Source organism: Anabrus simplex, chromosome 2 (assembly GCF_040414725.1).
Source record: "Anabrus simplex isolate iqAnaSimp1 chromosome 2, ASM4041472v1, whole genome shotgun sequence".
Lineage (NCBI taxonomy): Eukaryota > Metazoa > Arthropoda > Insecta > Orthoptera > Tettigoniidae > Anabrus > Anabrus simplex.
The window spans coordinates 474316845-474343611 of record NC_090266.1 but is presented as its reverse complement, the minus strand read 5'-3'; positions in this window follow the sequence as shown (position 1 = coordinate 474343611).

Genomic DNA, 26767 nt, shown 5'->3' with positions numbered 1-26767 from the left:
TTACGAAATCCACGTGAGCGAAGCCGTGGGTAATTGCTAGTCAATTAATATAGTACAACCACCGGGCGAGTTGGCCGTGCGGTTTGGGGCGCGCAGCTGTGAACTCTCATCCGGGAGATAGTGGGTTCGAATCCCACTGTCGGCAGCCATGAAGATGGTTTTCCGTGGTTTCCCATTTTCACATCAGGAAAATGCTGGGACTGTACCTTAATTAAGGCGACAGCTGCTTCCTTCCCATTCCTAGGCCTTTCCTGTCGCATCGTCGTCATAAGACTTGTCTGTGTCGGTGCCACGTAAAGCAAATAGCAACAGTATAGCACAACATCAAAAAGAAATTAAAACTTACGGAGTTCGCATAACACCAAATAGTCTTAGAAATTCCCACCCGCCTGGTATTATAATTTTCCCAAGACAGATCGTGTCAGTAATCCCCTGAATTACGTCACAAGATATAAGTATGTCATCTGGTCTGACTAGAAAAACGTCTAAAAGTGCTCGTTTTTCGTGTGTTCTCTGTAACGACTTAGGAAAAGCCATTATTCCACATTAGTAAGTTAACTGCATCCTGCTTCCTGCGATATCAATCAATAACTAGATTTCCCCAGAGATATTATATAATGTTACACAAATATTGCGTAATCTATTGGAATTATATATCACAAAGGATGGCAATCAGTTCCAACATATATTGTAAACACTTCTTAACTATCAGGGGATTCGAATATGAATTAGTAAACTGATATGACTAAAATATTCAACAACCAATAATATGTTGAAAAACCATTGTAATTTGTAAAATTATTATCATCGCAAATACATCTAATGGTTTTAATCTTTTCAAGAATAAGTTTCTCTGTTCACCCTTGATGTTTTCTGTCGACGTATACAGAAAAGAACTTTGAAGGTTCCTCTCACGACCTGTATCTCAAGAACATTATTTTGTAATTACCTTAGAAAACATTAGCGCCATTATTCTCAAGTTTTCTTCATTCCATTTCGCCAAAATATAATGGTTTACATTTTTTAAGTAGAACATTTTGTCACCATTATTGAAAAGTTTGTACTTTTGAGCTACTCTTCTCACTGCCTTCCTTGCGAAAGCAGTATTTCAATTCCACGTTGTTGAACAAATATACACGGTGGTAATGTTAGGTGATTCCCCCATTAGGGTAGGGTGGTGCTATTTGAATCATCGGCTTGTTTGGATCAAAATAAGCATTTTGTACACCGCGCACTTAGGAAGCGCATGTCAGAAGCCATTGTGAGCCAGAACTGTGTGAGCTGAGTTCTGATTTCAAGCACGAGTTAACTATACGGAGATATCTATCATCATATTCCACCAATATTACCTTAAATAAGCTGAGGTAAGAGGCAGCTGTTGGTAACTTATCTTGATGTAATATTGGAGACGTAATATTTAAGTCATTGTGCTTACACTATTGAGAATCAGTTATTGCTATGTTTGTAGGCGTGTGAGGGAGGCCCAGCACGCCACCTACTGTGACAACTAGCGCATTCACTTGGTAACAGTAAGAACTGTTAACATTTTAGTAGAATGTTGCAGAAGGGGCTATTTGAATCAATTTTTGCAGGCTATTTGGATCAGTATTTTTCAATGGGATATTTGTGTTCCGTATATCCTATTGGTGAAGCCAGTACATCTAGAAACGTGAATGCTCCTGTTGCACGCCCTTCTGATGTACTGCACTCCTCACGGAGAGAAAGCTCTTCAGATAGTATTAGGCCTAAGCCACTACGTAGGCCTATTTCAGGAACTTTATACGTTATTTTACCGTCACCGGACAAAAATGTCTTGAAAAAGAAGGTAAACAGAGTACAGCACTCAGCCTGTCACCTGACATCTCCTGAACATGTAGAGAAAGCACAGGTAAAGAGAAAGCTGCAGTTTTCGGAAGAACAATCTGCTGTTAGCAGCAAACGTAAGTCAGCGGGCAACAGTAAGAGGTCTAGGGCTAATCATCCAAGAACGAGTAGGAAGAACTCTCTTCGTTATTAATCAAGATCCTCATCTGAATCATCAGCTGACGAAGAAAATTCAGCGTGTGGGTTCTGCTTGATGCTGTACTTGGACCCAGAATCGTTCAAGAAAGGCGACCGTATATGCTGTGAGAAGTGTGAAACTTGGTACCATAACGTTTTCGTTGGAGCAGCTGGATGAAAACAATTTACTAGCGGAAGATGTGTTTAGTGGTCTGGGAATGATAGGAAAACTCGTATATGAAGACACTTATCTTTCTGAATGCTTATGTTACTAGTTGTACGCATCTTAAGTGCTGGAAACTGAGTGATCCAATTAGCCCCACCTGTGATTCTATTTACCCCACAATATTTTACAAGCGAGCTTTTGCAACAGGTGTGTATTTTATACTTTTGTCAGTAAATAAAATGATCTTTTGTGCTAATTGTTGCATTATTTGTTGATTGAAACTACAGAGTACTAGACTGTATTTTGCTATCACAGAAAAATTGTTTTTGCATGCATTTCCGTTCACTTAAGTCTGAAATGATTCAAATAGCCCCACCCTACCCTATTAAAAACTGGAAGGGATTCAGTAATGAAAATGTACGAAGTTGTTCTTCTCGTACTCTTAAAAGTTTTCGAACGATGGCTTATGTAACAATTGCTTGGGTGAAGACGCAGTTCATGGCCGATCTCTGTGGTGAAGTCAGTTATTAATTTCGTCTGGTTCCCAAAATACGTGAATTCGATCTTGATTTAGAGTGATAAATCTTAAAGGTATTTAAATGCGGGAACTCCAAAAAGAAGCAATCCAACAACATGGTGTCCCCTAATCAGTGCAGGAACTAAAGAGACATTAAAGAAATAAAGTTGCCTTATTAGAAGAATCGGATGTATTTGTGCACTGCTGGAGACCGCTCCTTGGCTGCATTATCAGCATAGCAACCTCCTGGTTTGAGGGTCTCTGGTCGGATATCCGGCCGCGCAGGGGATTTTAACCACCTCCGGTTAATTCCTTTGTCTCGGAGGCTGGATGATTGTGTTCGTCATACTAAACTTCTTTATTTACATCTAACGAATTACACTACCATCCACCCCCGAGACATGCTATATTGGATACATCTCTTCGTATATGTTTGGCGTAAGGAGTGGTATCCAGCAGTAAAACTAGGCTTAATTCACTTATAGTGCCGAAGACGTAAATACCTTTCTTCTTCTAACATGAGTTGTTTTCATGTCTTGAACCGCTTAGGTATTTAACTAACACCACAGATTTCGAACGCCTGTGTGCATTTACTGATTGAAGTTGAAACAGTGGTTCAGATCTACGGTGACATTTGTGGCAGTTATTTTAATACGTGTGTGGCCTTCTTACACCACATAATGACGGTGATAAACGTAACAGTTCAAATCGTGTCCATTTTAAGTCCCTACCCATTGGGGACAGACACACACACACACACACACACACACACACACACACACACACACACACAGATGTATTGTTCCTCTGGCATTGTCCATACCCGAATAATTAAATCGAATGTTTCCGTGGTGTAGTGTAGTTCATCTATCTGTACACTAATCATAGGTTCGCCGTTTACACTACTTTAAGTGGCACTGAATTTTTAGTAAAAATATTCGGGGACACAATACATCCACGGTATCCCCTTTCTGTCTTGCGATACGACTTAAGTTGGAAGCATGGTGTAGCGACAACAGGGCTCTTAGCTGAATCTGACATTGCTTCCTCTTACTTTTACTCAGTCTCTCGCTTTCACCCTACCTTTCTACCCTCCCTTCATTGACTCTTGTTTTCTTAAGACTGCGATGGTGTTAGGTTTGTGAGGCCTAGGGTACCATTCGTTTCCATGCTATCCCTTTCTCCTTCTGACACTCTCATTCTTCCAAGCATTAGACCTTTCCCATGGCACCCCCAGTTTCATTTCATCTTAGAGAATTAATCACCAGAAACTATGTCTCATTTTAAGGCATTATTCGTTATGGCTCTCCCAAAATAACATTCGTAATTGATGAAAAAGTAGGAGGTAGTTAATCATTGGAAGTTATGTATTGTATTTGTTTCAAAATACAGGACTAGGAATAATATGCTTATTAATTTTAAAGTGTGCTAGGAGTTCATGCTCACCACTAGAATTATTCCATCGTCTATCGGTTATTCGAAACTTCGGGGTAGGCTTCAACTTGTGCAGAGAATACCAGCCGAACTAGTCTCCTGTAATTCGTAACTGAATCTCATTTCGAGGGCATAGTTCCGCAGAGGGAGGTGTTGAGTATACCCCGTATCGGGACTAGAATAATTTCGATTCGCTCTGGCCAGCCTCGTTAGCGTGAAGTCATCGACGTTGTCGTGGGCCGTGTCACGTCTAAGAAGCCCGAGGCTCGTCACGACACAAGTCTTCACGTCACGGCTGTTACCACCTCATTTTTTACACCCACAGGTCATGAATTACAGAATAATGATCCAAGAAGCTCATAAAAATTGTTAAAGAATTGCAAAAGGTATTGAAATGATTTCACACATGGCAGAAAGTGCCTGAAGAGCAGCTTAAATTATTTCTAAGTCCAACGATTAGCGGCTAAATGTAAGTTTCGTTTCTCCTTTTGCAATAGTTTCCTCCTTAGGATACCATTAAATTAATGTTTGTATGCACTTTTGGTTAAGAAATTGCTAAGGAATTCTGAAGTCTTGCTCTTTCATTTGCACCACTGTAAGATTTTTTCAAGTGATCGTGAGACTATCGGATCACGACAGCCCTAGTGAAGATATTCTATGACGAACGCGCTGGTTCTAATGAAAATTAATAATAACATTTTTACCACAGTTAAGTCCGGCTCCACGACTTTATAGTTATCGTGCTGGCCTTTGGTTCAAGGGGACCCGGTTTCGATTTAAGACTGGGTCGGGGATTTTAACCTTAATTGGTTAATTCGTCTGACTCGGGGGCTGGGTATTTGTGATGTTTTCAGGATTAGAAATCATAGTAGGCAGGGCCCCATAATCACAGACATGCAGGTCGCCTAATAAGCCATCTGCTAGAAAAAGGCCAGCCCCAGGATTCTCCGGAGGCCATACGCCATTATCATTGCCACAGTCAAATAGAACATTGACCGTTTCTGGCAGTCGGGGTGAACAGTTCAATTTACTGAATGCAAATTAAAATTCTCAATGCGGATTATGTCCGGTCTAAAAAGCCATGAATAACGTTCGAGAGGATTCGTCGTGCTGACCACGCGACACCTCATAATCTGCAGGCCTTCGGGCTGAGCAACGGTCGCTTGGTAGGCCATGGCCCTTCTGGGCTGTTGAGCCATAGGGATTTGTTTGGTTACTGTGAATAATGAAAAAGTACTTTCATAAAATGAAAATAATCTGCAATGTCCTATTTTATCAATGACCTCTGTTCATATTAATGTGATGTGTGAAATAAGGCACTGTTATGATTGTAGTCGCTCGGACAGTGTAAGAATTCTGAATTTCAAACCCTACTTTGCAGCATCATTCTGCGTAAATAAAATTCGAATAAATGGATTAGTCGAATGCAGGGATGACGCAGGGAATATAAGATTACGAAACGAAGACTTAACCCTTTCTAACCAACTGGCTACAATTCTGTACATGTCTCCGCCCCCGCCTAAATTTTGTTTTATTTAATTTATTTCTTGGAGATTAAACCTAATTTAGATATTTATGAATATTTAAGATAGATATTTAACCTCCATGATCTGGGTTTCCTTGTGAACGGATTACAGGAATCTTATCCGAAATTAGCATGCCGCAGCTATTAGTATTCTGCAAATGTGCTATTGATCCGAAGGTATTATTTCATTTTGAAATTATATTCCATTGCTAATGTGCGCCTTCTTATCAACTTGCTTTGTATCCTGCAATAACTAATAGGACGTTGATGATTTCAGAGCACTTACAGGAGAAATGAAATGAATATACACAATTGTAACCAAGTAACAATGAGTAAGAATGAATGTCCCAGTTGTTTTTTGGTGAGAAGCAATAAAGCTTTTCGCATCGTATTCTAACCGTGCTTCTCAAGTGTTGGAAATTATTTCATCGATATTTGTTGCCAGAGTCAGAAATGAACTTTAAGGTTACCGGTACCTCCTTTATATGCTTTGCCAGAGTAGTGGAGTGTTGACTCGGCATCAGGCCGTAAAGCAGGGCCACATCCACATGTGCGACACAGTTCACACCCGTGAACCCACAGGTGTGGAAGAAGCGGCATTGGTAGTAGTAGTAGTAGTAGTAGTAGTAGCAGTAATTTAATTTAATTTAAATTAATGGCTTGTGGCCTCCGGAGAGGCCTGGTGCAGATCTTTCGATTTGACGCCGTATAGGCGACCTGCGCGTCTCTGAGGATGGGGCTCTAATTACGGTGAAATCTAATGCTGAAAACGACACAAACACACAGCCCGTGAGCCGTATAAATTTTACTAATGAAAGTTAAAATCCCCTACCCGACCAGGAATATAAGCCAAGACCCCATGAATTAAAGGCCAGCATTGCTAGCCCTTTAGCCATGGAGCCAGAAAATAGTAGCAGTGTTAGCAGTAGTAGAAGAAGAAGAAGTGAAAGTGAAGTGTGGATTCCTAGCATTAGGATTGACTGCTTGTGGAATCCAGTAAGTACGTCTCGGAAAGCTTTTTAGATCGTGAACTTGGACTGGGTTTTTCTTGCACTGACTTCGGATACATTGAATTATGTCCAAAGAAAAAACCAATACTTCCATCCAAAGGAGGATGCTTCTCTCATAATAGATGTTTTGATGGCAGGAGAAGTTTCAGACTTAGAATTGTCATCAGATGAAGTAACATTGCCTGAGGATAAACTTCATAATGTCTTGAGTCGAAAGGGCATACACGCAGTGACTGGAAACTTGCACAGAGCAAATTTTAAGAGCCCCCACTTCCTGTCACTTCAAGCAAAAATGATGGACATGATAATAACGAAAACAATGAGGACAGTGATAAACCTACGGAAACTATTGCTGATGGAATCGATGGTATAAATGTTAACGGAGAAAGTATGTGCGTGGCGTCATCTTCCAATGTCTTTATTAGCTGATGAATGGGAGCCAGAACAATATCTAGTGTAATCATAAACACATGCGTTTGTAAATGTAACTGAAAGACCAAAATGTTATTATTAATATACTTTGTAAAAATGCTATGCTAGAAAGTGTTTCCATAAGTTAACGAAGTTATTTTAATTTCAACATAACTTGAAACACTATATAGGCCTACACAATGATTGTGCACAAACTGTATTTTGGAAACTGGTGACCAAAATTATTATTATTGTCATGCTTCTAACATGACAATATACCGGTATGTCCTTTTGAAAGTTAAACCGAATGCTTTTGTTAAAAATTAATTGGGCTGAAAGGATTATGCTTGATGATGATGCTTGTTGTTTTAAGGTGTCTAACATCGAACGTCATCGGCCCCTGAAAGGATTAAAGGAAGTAATCGTACATTTGTACTTTGCCAGCAAATTAAGAAATGGTGGCATGAGTAAGGAGGACATGAAATGTAGAATAGGCCAAGTAGCCTTTCTTAAGCAGTATTTGGTCTCTTCAAACATAGACATTCATAGTTTCTGAAAGTAGTATTACGTTGCGTTTAAGTGAAACGTGGGCGTTAAGAGGCGGAGAAAGAAAAAGTATTGCTGCCTTTGAAATATGGAATTACAGAAGAATGTTGAAGATGAGGTGTGTAGATGGGATAACAAATGAAGAGACGATGATGAAGTTAGCGAGAGGAGAACAACTTGGTGAAATTTGACAAGGAGAATGGATTGGTTTATGGGGCATATCTCAAGACGCCCAGGACTGGCACAATTAGTTTTAGAGGGATGTGTAGGTCTAAGAATTGTAGGGGAAGATTTACACATGAACATGACAAAAAATTAGATCAGATGAGGGATACAACAGTTACGTAGAGATGAAGAGCACCGGAGGAGTTGGCCTTGCGGTTAGGGGCGCGCAGCTGTGAGCTTGCATCCAGGAGATAGTGGGTTCGAACCACACTCTCCGCAGCCCGGCAGACGGTCTTCCGTGGTTTCCCATTTTCACACCACGAAAATGCTGGCGCTGTACTTTCCTTAAGGCCACGTCCGCTTCCTTCCCACTTTTAGGACTTTCCTATCCCATCATTGCCATAAAACCTATCTGTGTAGGTGCAGCATAAAGCAGATTTTTAAAAAAGATGAAGAACTTAACTCAATGTATTTTTCAGAATAGAAGGAACAACACTGATCGTTTACACGAAGTGTACCGAGTTTTCCAAATTTACGTCCGTGGCTCTCGATTCTTAGTGCTGTTAAGGAGAAGTGACGCCACTCTCCACGCCAGTACAATAAATTGCTCTAATGGCTGTTAAATACCTCATCTCTAGTGCCTCTCATAACTGAAAAGTATAATATAACTTTAATAATAAAATAATGTTATTTGCTTTACGTCACACTAACTACGTTTTACGGTTTTTGGAGACACCGAGGTGCCGGAATTTAGTCCCGCAGGAGTTCTTTTAAGTGCGAGTAAATCTACCGTCACGAGGCTGACGTATTTGAGCACCTTCAAATACCACCGGACTCAGCCAGGATCGAACCTGCCAAGTTGGGGCCAGAAGGCCAGCGCCTCAATCGTCTGAGCCACTCAGCCCGGCTAATATAGATGCATTTAAGTTTCACAACCAACGCTGTAGCACAGAGGTCAGATACTTAGTTTCACTGTGGTAGGTATTTCACAGTCAGTGATATGACTTCCCTCACGAGATCTGTGTCTGAGCTTGCCCCTTTATTTCTCTCTTTCCATTTAATCTGTTAGCGTATTTTTGAAGACAAATTAAACCAATTAATAGACCGATAAATAAATAAATAAATAAATAAATAAATAAATAAATAAATAAATACATAAATAAATAAATAAATAAATAAATAAATAAGCACGGTATCTGAAAGTAAGAAAGCAGATTTTTATTTCCAAATTCAAGAACTTCCCTTGTTTTTCAAATTTATGCCGATTAATGTGTCCCTTCTTCATGCGATACTGTATACAACTGTTATGCAACTGACATAGTCATACAGAAGAGCATTCCATATTTCGGTACCGGGTATAATACCAGGGTTCCAGTGAGGCTGTAATGTTATTGACGTGGGCTTGTGGGAGATAACTAAGTGATTTGCTACATATTAAGTTCATGACTGATTAGGTGAAGTGTGAAATTAATGTTGCTATTTCTAGATGGACGCAGGGTTTTTCATCTGTCTCTTGTCACCATCCTGCGAAAAATGTAACCTCCATTGAATTCCCAGTCTCCTCCATGGATCTGACAAAATCGCAGCTGCTGAGGCACCGCTGATGACGAGTAACGACATTTAGAGCACGACAAACGCGTTTGGAAGTTATAAGGCCAATCGTGCTACAATAGCCATATCTGGTGAAGTGAAGAAAGCAATGGCAAACTACCTTGCTCTTAAACTTTCCTAGAACTACCAATTTTAATTCAGCCAGCGGTTCTTGCGGTTTCCCCATTACCGCTTAAATTTCGATGGCGCTAATTGAGGATACAAACAGACTGCGAGCTGAGTACCAAGATTTATAAACAAGTATTCCATTTTCATTTTCTAATTCTTTTTTTTTTAAATGTGATACCCCTTAAACTCAAAACCCAAAATCAAATCAAACGCCATGGTGTTACAGCCCTGATTAAACCTTCACTTACGAAGTGACTGCTTTTCAAGTCGAAGGCCTCCAGATTACGCTGTAACGAGTGGTCTGCCCGGCGGACACTCTCGGCCATTACTCTTGACTTTCTAGACCTGAGTAGCTAATTCACCGTCAGATAGTTCCTCAATTATATCAGGTTGACTGAGTGGACCTCGAATCTACTTTCAGATCCAGCTATAAGGGCCTGACCTAGCCGAGAATCGAACTTGGGGCGTCAAACCTTCCGAAACACAGATAAAAAAGAGAAATATGAGGTATAGATACACTGTAAAGAAACTCGAGGAGAAACAAAACTCATTGACTGAGAATATCAATGTGATATTTGATGTACAGTTTGGACTCCTTACCAATCTACAGTTCTTGAGTAACTTGTTGCCGATCAACTTATTTGCAAATCTTGGCCTCAACTCTTTTCTCCATTGTTTCTTAATAAGTGCGCCTTTGCTATTTAAACTAATGAGATTTTATTTATTCCTCTTCCGGGTTGAACTCTACATATCGTGGAAGCTTCAAATCTAAGATAATGAGAATTTAGTCTAGTGGGTGATTATCCTCGAGTGATGAATCACAGAGATAAGCACTTGGGTCCCAGAACTAGAGCTTCAGAAACGTTGCTAGAAGGTAGAAGTCCTTGCCTTGCATTCAGATAGTTCCAGCTTACTTCTATAGATTTGCACAGCATGCTACATATAACTTATCTAGAGTGAAATATTAACTTACTTGCAGCATCAGTAGACTCAGTTCTAACTGTAAGTAGACGTATTTTCTCTACTAGTGACTGCATTATTTTTAATTGCAAATTTTCCGTTTTTAAGAATACCATCATAGTGCTTCATCATCAGTCCTTCATTGTTAGTGTTCACAATTACATATAGCTAATAAACAGTTATTTGCAAATATAATTCAATAAAGTACTGTACAAAACACTATAATCAACAATGCATACGGTTACATGATCAACTCACTTTTGTCGGCAGTTACGAAACTTCGAAGTTAAAGGCTAATGTTTCTGAACATAATGTCTCTAAGGACCATCAAGTTTGTCGTCTATGACGACTTTACGATGAACCAAATTAGATACATTTACAGAGGTTGTAAAGTGGCATCCAGTTAATGAGTCTGTCTTTTTCCAATGATTAATAATTTGCGAGATGTAGGTAGCCGAAACTGGGTACTATATGAGCATTTACTTGCAATAGGACTATCTCGATAAAATTTCATGTCTAGCCTCCTTTTGTCAACTCTTCATATTTTCAGAACACAGATATTTAGAATTTGCAATGTCAGGGGGTGGAGGTGGGGTACGGCACGTAATGCAAAATAGTAGTAAATGAAGGTTGTACTAATTATTAAAAATGAATATTGACTTGCGTCCATTGCAATTTATTAGGTGATATATTCATTTTTAATAATTGGTATAACCTTCATTTACTACTATTCTGCATTACGTGCAGTACTCCCCTGACATTGCAAATCCGAAATATCTGTGTTCTGAAAATATGAAGAGTTGACAAAAGGAGGCTAGACATGAAAGTTTATCGAGATACAATTAAATGATCATATCGTCGCTGGAAATGTAAAAGGTTGTATTCCACAAAGCTCTCCCTATCAATTATTCCTCTTAAGACTGGTCACGCCTCCCAGCCACATATGGTTATGCAGTCCATCAGAACAAATTTTGTTGTGTTCATTTTCCTATGCCCATGTGTAAAGGAAAATGAACCTTACAGTAGCGTACTGTAGGAATGTACGTTTGCATTACGTATTTACGCACTCCTAGTGTACAGTGCATGTACGGTTCATTTTCGTTTAATCGTCGACATAGGAAAACGAACACAACGGACATTGTTCTGATGGACTGCGTGTCCATATGTGGCTGGGGGGCGTGACCAGTCTTAAGGAGAATAATTGATAGGAAGAGCTTTGTGGAATACAACCTTTTACCTTTCCAGCGACGATATACTACCCCGTTTCGGCTACCTACATCTCACTTATTATTAATCATTGGAAAAAGACAGACTGATTAACTGAATGTGTCTTTACCACCTCCGCAAATTTATCTAAGCTTGTTTAACGTAAAGTCGTCATAGACATTACAAAAACTATTCTCTTGCTGACTGATAGAAGCGTTTGTTGAACTTAGTTGATAGCAAAGCAAAGTCATCACCGTACAGGAAGGTAAAGGCTTCCGCCATTGTTAACCGCGGCACGTGATGGAGTAGAGCGGTTAGCTCTACGCCCGGCTGCCTTTTCCGCCAGGAATTAACCTGGTACTCATTTTTGGTGTAGGCTGAGTGAACGACATATGCACCTCCGGAAGTGGAAATGTCGTTTCTTAAATTTTACGACTTCCTGGCGGGGATTCGAACCCACGTCCTTCCGGGCGAACCGAGCACGCCTTTACCGCCTCGGCCAGGCAGCTCCTTGAACTTAACTTATACCTTACTTACAGCATTATCATGGTGCAGAGGCGAAAGCTCGCCCTTATGATAGTTATAGAAAAATCTTATTATGCTTTCCTTTCTCATGTATAAACAATAGCTAATTTTTAGAGAAATCGGTATTTACCACCGTTAAATCAAGTAAGATTCTTGGTTCGTTTTCGACCTTCTTCTTGCAATATTGAAGTGTCGGCATTTGAACGCAGGTATTATGTTAACTGTAAGGTGAAATATTTAGTTTTCCTCAATTACCTAATCACTAATAGTGCCGAGCTGGGCATCTCAGACGGTAGAACGCTGGTCGTCTAAGGTTAGATTGGCGGGTTCAGTCAGTACAGTGGTATCTGAAGTTGCATAAATACGTCAGTCTCGTGTCGAAAGACTTATTGCCACGTACAATTACTCCTGCGGGACAAAATACCAGCAACTCGGCGTCCCTAAAACAGTAAATGTTGAGTGAAAATCACTAAATACCATGAAAGAGTTAACAGCAAATACACTCAATATCAGGACAAAACATGTATTTACAAAGAACTTCAACTTTTCTCATGACTGAGTATTTTCATCACATATTTAACTAACTAACTTGAGAAAGGTAACCATTATTAGTAAAGCTGTATGATAATATGATGAATTAAATATCTGAAATATTGCAAAGTGTGATACTACAGACGTTCACTATGTTGCATATCATTGGTGGAAATTTCTAATTGAAACTGATGCATCGACAGCATGTCCTAGTAGATTGTTAGCCGCTGGGGTAATTGGGAAATGCTGCATCGACTCGTGTATTGAGAGGTGGGGGTGCTTATTGTTCTCCCCGACAAACAAGGAACCAGAGTGATACCGCGAGTTGTAGTAATCAAACGACAAACAGTAAAATATACAGCATATGCCACAGAGGAGTAATAAGTACGTCACAATACGAGGTAAAACGTGAATTCCAAGCACAATCAAACCTTCAAATCCAGTAAAAGGCAACTATCAGTTGAATTACGAGCGGAATAGTACTTCTTTGTTCAACTTACTCGCTACCAGCTAGATAAGAAGTTAGTTGCACGCTAGCTACTATGACCAAGTTAACTGGATCGAAGCTTGGCAGAGCCGTTTGTCATAGGAGTGCTTAAATACTAATGACCTAAGTCAACAGATTTTCTGGCACATTAATGTTCTACCTTCCGGATGAAATTCCAGTACACCGGTTTCTCAAATTGGGTGTTAGTTCAACAAATATTTGACATGTATTATAAAAATTAGTCCGCCTCTGTGGTGTAGTGTTTAGCGTGCTTAGCTGCCACCCCCGGAGGCCCGGGTTCGATTCCCGGCTCTGCCACGAAATTTGAAAAGTGGTATGAGGGCTGGAACGGGGTCCACTCAGCCTCGGGAGGTCAACTGAGTAGAGGTGGGTTCGATTCCCACCTCAGCCATCCTGGAAGTGGTTTTCCGTGGTTTCCCACTTCTCCTCCAGACGAATGCCGGGATGGTACCTAACATAAGGCCACGGCCGCTTCCTTCCCTCTGCCTTGCCTATCCCTTCCAATCTTCCCATCCCTCCACAAGGCCCCTGTTCAGCATAGCAGGTGAGGCCGCCTGGGCGAGGTGCTGGTCATTCTCCCCAGTTGTATCCCCGACCAAGAGTCTGAAGCTCCAGGACACTGCCCATGAGGCGGTACAGGTGGGATCCCTCGCTGAGTCCGAGGGAAAAGCCGACCCTGGAGGGTAAACAGATGATGATGATGATGATGATGATTATAAAATTTCTCGCTTCCTTACTGTAGATAATACTGTATAATATTGCATCATTTTCACAATTTATGGGCTTCGTTATTATCATCACCAAGTATTTGCTTTCTTATAGACATGATATAGGCTTTTGTGCTTATGCCGTGTCAAGAAAATAACGTGAAGTTCTTTACGTTTCGCAGAGAACTGTATCTGAGTCATCAGAAGAGAAACTCGACTGTCCACGAGAAAGGCTTCAAAAACGAGATATGATGATATCTAGGTTCTTTTGCGACCTTCTTCTTGCAGTATTGAAGTGTCGTCATTTTAATGCAGGTAGTATGTTAATTGTAAAGTGAAATATTTCTTCTTCGTCAATTTCCTAATCACGAGATTTTCTTCTGATGACGCAGAGCACAGTTCTCTGCGAAACGTAAAGAACTTCACCTTATTTTCTTGACACGCCATACGCCCAAAAGCCTATATCATGTCTATAAGTACGCGTCTTGAAAGCATCAATGGCAATATTTACTTTCTTATCTGTTATGTGGATGTAGCTAATTTTTAGATGAATCCAGTCCTGCATCTCCTTGTATGTTTCTAGCTCTTGTTGGCAGAAGGGGGTTCCTGATGGTTTGAAATGGAAATTATGTAGTTTTCTTATAGGCTGTATAAAGGGCAGGCAAATTAAAACCGAACTCCCGCCATAACACACATTCCGCGCGAAAGGTGGCAACACTGTTGTTACATAACGATAACGCCCTCGCTGAAGTAGAAGGTGACAACTCATGGGTCACGCAGTTGTCGGATTGTGCCTTTGTTGGTACGCGGACTGGTCTAGTGGGCTCGTCCAGCTGTAAAAGTGGAGGTAAACAAAGAAGAGCAGAGAAGTGTGGTTCATTTTCTGGAGCCGCAGAACCATGAAGACACTTTGCAGAAACTGAGACACGACATAAAGTCAAAACGCCTTGGAATGCTGTAGGAAGGTGCCACCCTGTTGCGTGATAATGTTTTCCGCATACTTCCAATCTGGCGAAGGCTACGCTTCAGCGATTTGGTTGGGAAACCTTTCAACATCCTCCGTGCAGTCCGAATCTTTCACCTTGTGACTTTCACATTTTTTGGCCATCAGAAAAAAAAGACAAGATTCGGACGAGGAAGTGCAACAGTGGGTGCGGTCGTGGATCCGTCAGCAACCTACCTCCTTCTACAAAACTGGAATTGAACGTCTCGTCTCCCAGTGGGAAAAATTTATGAACGCTTATGATAATTACTTTTGAATAAAACCAGTACATGGTTACGTTATAGCTGTTGATCGGTTTTAATATAACTACCCTTATATGTCTGAAATCTACATAATTTCCATTTCAGACCATCAGGAACCCCCCCTTCTGCCAACAAGATCTAGAAACATACGAGGAAATGCATGACTGGAAACATGTCCGACTCGTTGGCCGAACGGTCAGTGTACTGGCCTTCGGTACAGAGGGTCCCGGGTTCGATTGTCGGCCGGGTCGGGGATTTTAACCTTAATTGGTTAAATCCAGTGCCACGGGGGCTGGGTGTATGTGTTGTCTTCACCATCATTTCATCCTCAGCACGACGCGCAGGTCGCCTACGGGAGTCAAATAGAAAGACCTGCACCTGGCGAGCCGAACCCGTCCTGGGATATCCCGGCACTAAAAGCCATACGACATTTTCATTTTTTTTTACTGGAAACATCTAAAAATAAGCTATGGTTTCAATTACTTAGCTGTATGGAGCGAAATTAGAAAGTAGATAAATTATCTTTAGATTTATCAAGTGCTTAGGACATTTAAAGTCTCATAATTTTGCCTTATTAGCGGAATAAACAATATTTGAATGTTCCTTAAGGAGAAAGTGTGCCGGAGTACAAAGAAGAGTGAATGTCTCTCCAGGAAGAACATGAGTCTTGTGGAAAGGACCCACCTTTAAATAAGACCGAAGAGAGGCTTCTCTACACACTTTGAATTATACGAGACGTGGAGTGCGTGTAGCTCGTCGCCGTGATCCTAATATTTGAACAAAGGGAGAGTTAGATGTAGTATTCTGGCTAGTTGTGATTATAACTAGGAGAATGAACTCCTGAAGTGACAATTGATACTCGCTCAGAATAGGGAAACACACTCGTGTCCCTATGTTACTTACAGCACTCACGCAGTTTCTCACAGTGCAGGCTGCAGGAGAGATATCGGAGGTGATCGGGTTGTTATCCTTAATTAGAAGCTATAGGAAACGAACTCATTTTCTTATAGTGGGAACAGCCAATAGTGGTGGGGACGGAGCGAGTGGAACTGTACACTAACGCGGTTTTTGAGGTTACGTGACATCTTAGCGAGCACCGATTCACTTCGAATACTCCGTATCGCGCTCCGGGCGCTTCAGTAAACCTTCCAGCCAGGCAACACTCGCAACACCACTGTGCTGTTGTTCAGACTCCAGACTGAGACGTGTGTTCTGTTTGTATGTTTCCTTAGATATATTTATATCTTTGTTTAAACTCTAACAAAAATATGCAAACATAATGTAGTCAACGCCGTTAATGGCGAGATCTTTTAGTTGATTTAACTTGAGTGGGATCGGAATGCGTTTCCTTGAGTGTATAATGTTGTGTTTCCTTTGAATGCCATTAGGAGATATAGTTACTTTAGGATTGCACAGGAATAGTAGATCACTTGGTTTAGTTGTCCGTAAGAGCAGAGAAGTGTGGTTCATTTTCTGGAGCCGCAGAAGTATGAAGACACTTTGCAGAAACTGAGACACGACATAAAGTCAAAATTGTAAAGTGTAAAGTATTCTGAGCGAGAAGCATGGTAGCGCCCTAGTGGAATTCGAACCGGGGACTCAATGTATAGGAGGCATTCATTTAAAGTAAAGGTGGGAAGTTCATGCGCTTGTTATCTTTTATAATGCATGACATTTCAGCTGTAGCGATAAGTGGTTGACGGAGTGTAAACTTCGCAGCGTTGAAATAAATTAGTATTGTAACGTGTTGGCGGGTAAATAAATAAGTACAGAACCTGGTAGCGTTCTACTTCTAAAATTTATTAACTACTTACTAAAACTACACATTAACACACAGGATTATCGAGCTCACACTTACACTCATGACACACAATTATACAGTTCTCGCCGTCTCTCATAGTCTCTCACTGTTCATTCCCACTAATACACACAACCTCTGGTAACACAGTCACATAGTCCTCCTGTTACCACTGTCACAGCGCACAGGTCGCAGCCTGCGCACAACAGTCTCGCACTGCTCACTATCTGCACTCTCCAGTAGAACTCCGTTCACAGCCCCTTGCCGATATTCCAGTGTTCTCTTCTACACTGTACCGGAATACTCGAACAGCTTGTCCAGGAGACACACAAACACGTCGCCAGGAATACAGAACGAGTCTCAGGTCCCACAGACACTCAAACCGACTGCCATTCTCCAGCCACGCTGTACTCACACTCGGCCACTAACTGGCGTAGCACACACTGTGCTCACCCGTGAATGTGGCGCCCTTCCTTCTCCTTCGCTCACACGGAGTCTACACACTGACAAACTCACTGACTGACTGAACTACACCAACTCCCCGGCAAGTCACTTCTATCTTATATACCTGGGCCAGTGATCCCAGAAGAGCCCGGATGCTGGATGCATCCAGAAACCTCGATAGGTGGAAGACTCCTGGTTAATCGTCTCGTACTTTCCATAGTCCGTACCAGCGCCACCACGGGCGGAAGCGAGAGGAGCCCGGCCTAGTACCTAAGCCCCGTTCATGATTGTTGCGGTCGAAGAGCATGTGGGCGGACCATTGTGGGTGACGTCACCGGCCTATTGCAAATTGGCGTTGCGGACGCGGTGACCATTACGGTACCTAAAAGGAACATACGACTGCTTCGTTACGGTTCTGCTCTCCTGTCGAGCATGGGGAATGAAGCCTAGAAGGCACCGAAACAAATGAGGTGGATGGCGTTTTTTCTAATGATGATAATTGCCCACAAATGAGGTTGACAGCGTCTGATCGAGTGAATTACAGACGTAAATGTAAAAAATAGTTTTATGCCCACCTCGAGAAAGGAAGGAATGTTATCCCGAGTTGACTAGTGTACAGTGAGATAACGGGCACTCCCAATGTTTGGAGGCCGGCCGAGAAAGTAAACTTGGCCGTCAGATGACGTGGAGGTAAATGCCGGCGTACGGTTAAATCCCTCTCGTTATGTGCTCAGGTTACATTAGAGAACCTTGTTAAAGAGCAGTCGTATTGGGTAATAAGGGGCGGGTCATGCCAGCTGATATAACGTTCGTGTCCTATGGAAACAGCTGACGCTTACCCTGTACGTACACGGGAATAAGTTTAATTGCCGACCATTGGATTTCCCGAGTGTATAAATGTCCGATTCCCAAGAGGAGTATGCCAAGATAAGTGTATATTAGTATATCGTCGCTTCACCGGTAAAACGTTGTATCACACAATACCCTTCCTATCCATTATTCTCCTTAAGACTGGTCAAGTCTCCCAGCCACATATGGATACGCAGTCCATCAGAACAATGTCCGTTGTGTTCGTTTTCCTATGTCGACGATTAAACGAAAATGAACCCTACATGCATTGTACACTAGGAGTGTGTAAATACGTAATGCAAACGTACATTCCTGCAGTACGGTACTGTAAGGTTCATTTTCCTTTACACATGGGCATAGGAAAATGAACACAACAAAATTTGATCTGATGGACTGCATATCCATACGTGGCTGGGAGGCGTGACCAGTCTTAAGGAGAATAATTGATAGGAAGAGCTTTGTGGAATACAACCTTTTACCGGTCGAGCGACGATATGTATTCTTTTTCAGGTGTGTGTTTCCATTATTTCATATGGTGTTTTGTATGTCCGTGTCTGGTTTGTGTTGTTTGTTGTGTGAATTGACTCTTGATTTGTTTACATGCTGGCTCTATTCATATTCATTACTGTGGTTTCTTATGATATTTTTACATCAGTACTGAGTTTATTGATACTTTAGAGAGATATCTTTCATGTTATATCGAACGGTCTTCTGCTCGTTGCTTTCGAAAGTTATTATGATTTTATTTTTAGGGCTAATTTTGTTTACATCGTTGCTACGAAGCAACGAAGCTGAGGTTCGTAAAATTATTATTTTGTAAGTTATTAGGTTCCACCTATTGCTTTTATGTTTTGGAATGCTTCGTTTCGAGGTTTTTATTCAGATTGTTTTTGGAAGTTCGTAGTTTTAAAAGACTCTGTATAATCTTTGAATGCTATCTACATGAATGTTTGGTACATAACCTTACGCCAAGGATGGACAGAAGAGATACTGAGCAGTCGCAAGCTAATTCCACACTGTTTAAAAGGAATTTTAAGGATATTACTGGCCTGCATATACACTTATCAAAGTCGCATCAATACAAATTAACCTCTAAAAATATAGTTTATCATACTAGCCACACTAATTCATTGCTACCATCATTGCCGTTAGACCTACCATCAATATCATCTTTGGACACAGGACTCAATTCTAACTTGGGTAAATATTATCACCCTAATTACAGGGAATGTGATTCAGAATCAGATGATAGTTTAAATTCTGCTATCAATATCATTTATTTGAAACTATGAGCAATGGCGGGGAACACCATGGCCGAGAAGGGGAACAGAGTAATCAAGAATTGAAAGAACCTGATACTTGCTGTACTGTGGTAAAAAATTTCGTTGTGTCAATATCAATATGGCTTGTACTCATCCCGATATACACAGGCAAAGCATTACCCTGCGGTAAGGGGTACAGGATGATTCGATACCCCGTCCTGTCACAACTTATAATTCGGACGCGAATTCCTATTATGATAATTTGATGTTTTGGGAACAACAGTTCTTAGAAATTAAAAAGGAGATAATGCTGAAGAAGAAATTGACAGTCTAATAGAGAAGTTCATTGAATTTTTGCATAGGGCAAGATCTAAATGCAAAGGTCCTGAACATCCAGCAGTAACATATTTCAGAGCTTGAAAATCTAGCAAATTAAACGTGAACCATCAAAATATTCTACTTGTAACAATCCTCAGCGTCGTGATAAATGGTTTAGGAATAAGAAACGAAATCAGTATAGATATGATCTTATCCAACAGTATTACTATTATAGAAGAAAGAAGGTCGTTCAAAGTGTTATGACAAATACTGAAGGTAAACAATGTAGTCTACACATCCTGCTTCTGCAATTCGTGACTTTTATTCAAGTTCCATTGGCACAGAAAATCCTGCTAATCTAATTAACTACATTTCTTATGATGACGAGGGTAATGAATATGACATTTCCGTGAGAGACGAGGAGATTCAGCAAGCAATGAAGGGAATACATCGGAGGCTTACCTCTAAAACCTCGTATGTCCCAGTGCTCTTCCTATCCTTTATATTCCTTAAGACTGGTCACGCCTCCCAGCGTCATATTTATATGCAGTCAGTCCATCGTAATAATTTTCGTTGTGTTCATTTTCTTGTGTTAACATGTAATGGAAAATAGATATTACCGTACCGTATTGTAGGGATGATGTTTGAAAAGAAAATTACGCAGTCCTACAGTATATTTAAGGGTAAGACGTTAGACCTACCATCAATATCATCTTTGGACACAGGACTCAATTCTAACCTAGGTAGGTGTTATCGCAATAATTATAGAGAATATGATTCAGAATCCAATGAGGTGATTTGTCCCATTAAAGATGATTCAATAAAACATAATATACAACAAATACGCCTTAAATAAATAACACTAATTTTCAAAAATAATAACTATGTTCAAACTAAATCTAGAGACCGTTATATATATGCATAAGTACAACACTATAAATAAGTAAATAAGTAAATAAATAAATACAATCTTGTGCATTTTCTTCCTGCTATCTAATCTTGGAATATGGCAAAAAATTTCAGCTTCAGAGTATCGTCATTTTGACACATGTCTTGACTGAATAGCCATATTCCCACAGTACTGTTTGCAGGCTTCTCTGATAGGAACCTTGGCTTCTGGAGAAGACATAAGTGGTTCAACTGCTTTCTTCAGGCATCGCGAATCAACCGGAACAATCACATTGCCCGAGTTACTTCTGGGCATGATCTAAAACAGTCAACGAAGGAGAGAAGGAAGGAAAGAAAAGATAGCATCGTTCAGCATGTTTTATGGGCCTAAGTTGTGTTTTTACAATTTGGTTGAGGTTTATCCCAGTTACAACACTCTCCCATCCATTCTCCGATTAATACGATTTGGCTAGATATATTAGTCAACTTCATGCAAAATTCCCATGGGATACCATATATATGTAAAGCCTCATGTTGTCTAAATGGAACACAACTTCCTGTCTGTTGGTTGCGGCATCTTCTTTTGAATACTCCATTTTACTTTTCTTTACTCGAAACTGTATAGTTGCTGGAGCTAAATGATCCGTTGATTATACGGCAGGGATGTATTCGAAATACATTGTGACCATTAGCCCTGCGATTTTTAATACTACTGTCAAACGTTGCTTCTTTAACGTCATCCATTCTTCATACATCAAAAATTGTTTTGTACATATGTGCAGCGTTTTACACCTTGTTTGTGGAGTCGATGACAGCAGTGCCTGTTTCTATATCACCAATCATCATCACGGCCGTTTTATAAAAATAGCACTACATGATGAGAATACAATTGTCGAGGATCCCTACTAAAATCAAAGAACACATCCCATTTCAGCGGAGAGGGTGACGACATAAATTGTTAACTTGCATATGATTACTCACAGTTTGCTTTACGTCGCACCGACACAGATATAGGTCTTATGGCGACGATGGGATAGGAAAGACTTAGGAGTGAGAAGGAAGGGACGTAGCCTTAATTAAGGAACAGCCCCAGCATTCACCAGGTGTGAAAATGGGAAACAAGGGAAAACCACCTTCAGGGCTGCCGACAATGGGGTTCGAACCCACTATCTCCCGGCCCTAAACGCACTGCCAACTCGCCCGTTCATATGATTATTATATATTTTTCTTTTGAAAGAGCACGAATGTATGTATATTTTTTGAACATCCATCAGTCATTTCTATGCTATTATGTGGTAATTACAATGTTGAGTTAGCCATTGTACCCCTATATCTAGTGTATATCACAGAGTGAATTTACTCAAAAATACTTTAGTTATCTATGCGGTTAAATTGAAGCTATCGTGCTATACGACTTGTAATGGATACTTGTCTTATAAATTGCTGAGTAACTGCGTTTTCATCATGTCACAATACCTGCATGGGGAAAAACCAACCTTGGAGGGTAAGCAGATTAAGAAAGAAATAATAATAATAATAATAATAATAATAATAATAATAATAATAATAATAATAATAATAATAATAAAAATAATACAATTCCAAATAACAAAGAATATCTATAATAAAAGTCTATGAGTATAGGATCCAAGTTCCGACACTATAACACAGTTGTAAAACATGAGGGATTATATGCGTCTGAAACTTTGACCTTAAGTAGTAAATGTCAAGCTGACCGACTGGAAAAAAGAGAGCGCAGGATACTAAGAAAAATCCTTGGTAATAGGTGGGTTGAAGGACATTGGCGAATGAGTCCAAATGAGGATTTGTACAGCAGGACAGAACCTCTCACAGCGTCAATTAAGAAGAGACGGCTATTATTTTACGGTCATCTCTTGAGGATGACCTATGATCGACCAACAAAAAGAATATGGAATTTTATTCAATCTAAGGCAACAAGGCTGGGATGGTTCCAGGAATGCGAAAAGATCTGAGGCAGATTGGTATTTCAGACCAAGATATTCATGACTGGAACGCATTCAGAAAATTAGTGAACAACAATCAAGGTTTCAAAATGGCATCAACTTCCAGAAGACGGAAAGGACCTTTGTCTGAAGAGCATAAGCAGGCACTCACCGCTGGGCTTAGAAGATATTGGCAGGAAGTCAAGGCCGGAACAAGAACAAGACCTAGACACTGAAATGAAGTTGGTTGTTACCACGCAGTCCATGGAGGCTCAACTCGATGTATAAATAATTTAATTTTTTTAAATACTCGAATCCTTTGGTTACACGTAACTGTTTATCATGAACTTTTATCTCTATATATAAAATAGCATGCCCTGACTGACTGACTGACTGACTGACTGACTGACTGACTGACTGACTGACTGACTGACTGACTGACTGACTGACTGACTGACTGACTGATACATCATCGCCGAGCCAAAACTACTGGACATAAAGGGATAAAATTTTGAGGATACATTTATATTAGGTGTAGGTGCTCACTAAGGAAGGATTTTTGGATATTCCGTCACTAAGGGGGTGAAAGGGAGTTGAATTTTTAAATTGAGTATATTCACATCTCAAGAACTTACGAGTTTACAGACGTAAACGTTCGTATTTGGAATCTCCTTTGAAAATAAAGGAACATGTAGTCGCTTCACCGGTAGAAGGTTGTACTCCACAAAGCTCTTCCTATCGATTATTCTCCTTAAGACTGGTTACGCCTCCCAGCCACATATGGTTATGCAGTCCATCAGAACAAATTTTGTTGTGTTCATGTTCCTATGCCCACGTGTAAAGGAAAATTAACCTTACTGTACCGGACTATACGAATGTATGCTTCCATTTCGTATTTACGCACTCCTATTGTATAATGCATGTAAGGTTCATTTTCAGTTACTCGCCGCCATAGGAAAACGAACACAACGGACATTGTTCTGGTGGACTGCATATCCAAATGTGGCTGGGAGGCGTGACCAGTCTTAAGGAGAATAATGGATAGGAAGAACTATGTGGAATACAAAGTTTTACCGGTGAAGCGACGACGTATTTTTTGGTTTACGGAAAATCCCATTAAAGGGGACTGAAAAGGGTGAAAAGTGGTTGAATACCTTTTATGAGGATACTTATACCTCAAAAAACCAAAGATGTCACAGACATGAAAATTGGTATTTGGAATCCTCTTTAAAAATACAGAAACACGTACGTTTTTGTTTACAGAAAATCCAATTAATGGGGAGGGGTAAACCGGAGTGACAAAGGGTGAATTTAAAAAGAAAGACTATACTGAATCCATAATTCTACTTTCCTAAAAATTGCAACTAAAAGATGGAGTGCAATCATAGTTGTTATTGAAATATAATCTCGCATTCCGTAGCGTGACGACTCACTGAGGCGTGGGGGGGGGGGGGCACCAGACGTTCGAACGAGTTCGGAACATTTCGGCAGACCTCGGGAAATTAACAATGAAATTCTAGATAATAACCCTCATTGAGAGAGATTTCGGCACTGCCATTAACAAAGAATTAATCAAGAATTTTAGGAAATATTTGATGGAGCTAAAATCCACGGGTTGGAAATACGTTTAGTTAAGCCTGGAGAGAAGTTGTCATCTGTGTCGGCCGTGAGGTAAACATATGTCAAGGACATACAGTAAAAATGTGCGGCAACCCTAATACACGAAATTAATTAATTACACCCGTTAAAGAAACGGGAAAAATCAGCAAACAACACAATCATGACTGGAAAATTAGGTGAAAATCTGGAGTGAGTCTCGAAGAAATCGGTCCAGTGATTCAGCCGGAATGATTGCACCACAGTACATCATGCCAAGAATAGAGTCCCTAGAAAATCCACAAATACTTCCTCCTCAGGTTGGAGCGTCAGTCGTAATTCTATGTTCCGAGAGTGTGAACCTACGTCAGGCAAAATTAAAGAAGAAGACTTTAAGTGGATGAAATAGATTTGTAGAATCTCTAAAGCCAGTCGATTTGAGGGATGAATATTTTACCAAGCGGTAAATGGTGAGCGAAGGCAAACCAGCTATTGAACATTGTAACTTAGTTACAACTATCACGGTCAAGGAGGAGAATCAAAAGTTTAATAGTTATACGATTCCTGAACTTCTCATAGGGAGACAGCTGATTCATAGATAGCTTTTGTGAATTACTGCGGACGCTGTTATATTTATGTAATCGGTAAGGGAAGACGATAGTCTGGCGGAGATAAGCTTCATGGCTCACGATCAATCACACCTGTGAATATCTGGTTAGAAGGTAGTTGGGAAGATTCCACAAACTATATTATTTGAGTTCTCGGTACGAAGCGAGGAGGAGGTTTAGTTGTTATATGTGCATAGAATAATTTATGGTAACGTGTGTTGCTTCAAGCCAAGTGTAAAATATCTATATATATAAAATAACTTGTCCTGACTGACTGACTGACTGACTGACTGACTGACTGACTGATTCATCATCGCCGAGCCTAAACTACTGGACATAAGGAACTGAAAGGAATTTTGGATAGTCCATCGCTAAAAGAGTGAAAAGCGGGGTGAAAATTTAAAATGAGTGTATCTATATATCAAAACTTTAAAAGTTTACAGATATGAAAATTGGTATTTAGGAACTTCTTTAAAAACAAGGAAACACGTATTTTTTGTTTTCAGAAAATCCCAATAGGAGGGATGAAAAAGGGTGAAAAATTGGTCGAATGCCTTTAATCAGGATACCGGTACTTATATCTCAGAAACTGAATATATTACACACCTGAAAATTGGTACTTTTGATCACTTTTAAAAATAAAGAAACATGAAATTTTTGTTTTTGGAAAATACAATTAATGGGAGGGTGAAAAGGGGGGGGTTAATTTTTAAAATCAGTGCATCTATATCTCAAAACTTTTAAAGTTTACAGATGTAAAAATTGGTATTTAGGATCTCCATTAAAAATAAAGAAACACGTATTTTTTGTTTTCGGAAAATCGCAATAGGATGGGTGAAAAGGGGTGAAAAATGGATTGAATGCCTTTAAAGAGAATACTTATATCTCAGAAACTGAAGATATTACAGACCTGAAAATTGGAGTTTGGGATCTCCTTTAAAAATAAAGAAACACATCGTCGCTGCCGGGACAAAACCTCCTATGTGAAGAAAATTAGCTTAGAACTTTGGCCGGTAAGGTCCTGTCATGTAAGGTGCGATATCGTGTGCTTATTGCCAAGGCATTCTCGCTCTTCATATTGTATGTGCTGCGGGTCGGTATATCTTCAAAAATATTAACACATAGGAGGTTTTGTCCCGGCAACGACAACATATTTTTTGTTTTTTGGGAATCCATTTAATGGGGGGTGAATTTTTAAAATGAGTCTATCTATATCTCAAAACTTTTAAAGTTGGTATTTATAGTCTCCTTTAAAAATAAAGAAACACGTATTTCTTGTTTTCGGAAAATCCCAACAGGAAGGGTGGAAAAGGGTGAAAAATGGGTTGAATGCCTTTAATGTGGCTACTTATATTTCAGCACCTGAAGATATTACAGACCTGAAAATTGGTGTTTGGGATCTCATATAAAAATAAGGAAACCCGTGTTTTGTCCTTTGGAAAATCCAATTAATAGCGGTTAAACAGGAGTGAAAAATTTGGGTGAATCTTTTGAAAGACAATATCTACAGAATACCTGAGAAACGTAAAATGTTACAGACGTAAAAAGTGGGTATCTGGAATCTCCTGTAAATGTAAAGAAAAATAGGTGATTTGTTTTTGGAAACTCCATTTAAGGGGAACTAAATAGTGGTGAAATTTTTAAATGAGAATTTCTACAGTATATCTCAAAAAACTTAACATGTTACAGAAGTGAAAAATGGTATTTTTATCTCTACTAAAAATAAAGAAACGTGTGTTTTTAGTTTTCGGAAATACCACTTGGTTGGAGGGGGTGGTAAAAGTGACTGAAAATGGTGTTGAATTATTTTAATTAGGCTAATGATATCTCAAAAGTGAAGATGTTACAGACGTGAAATTTGATA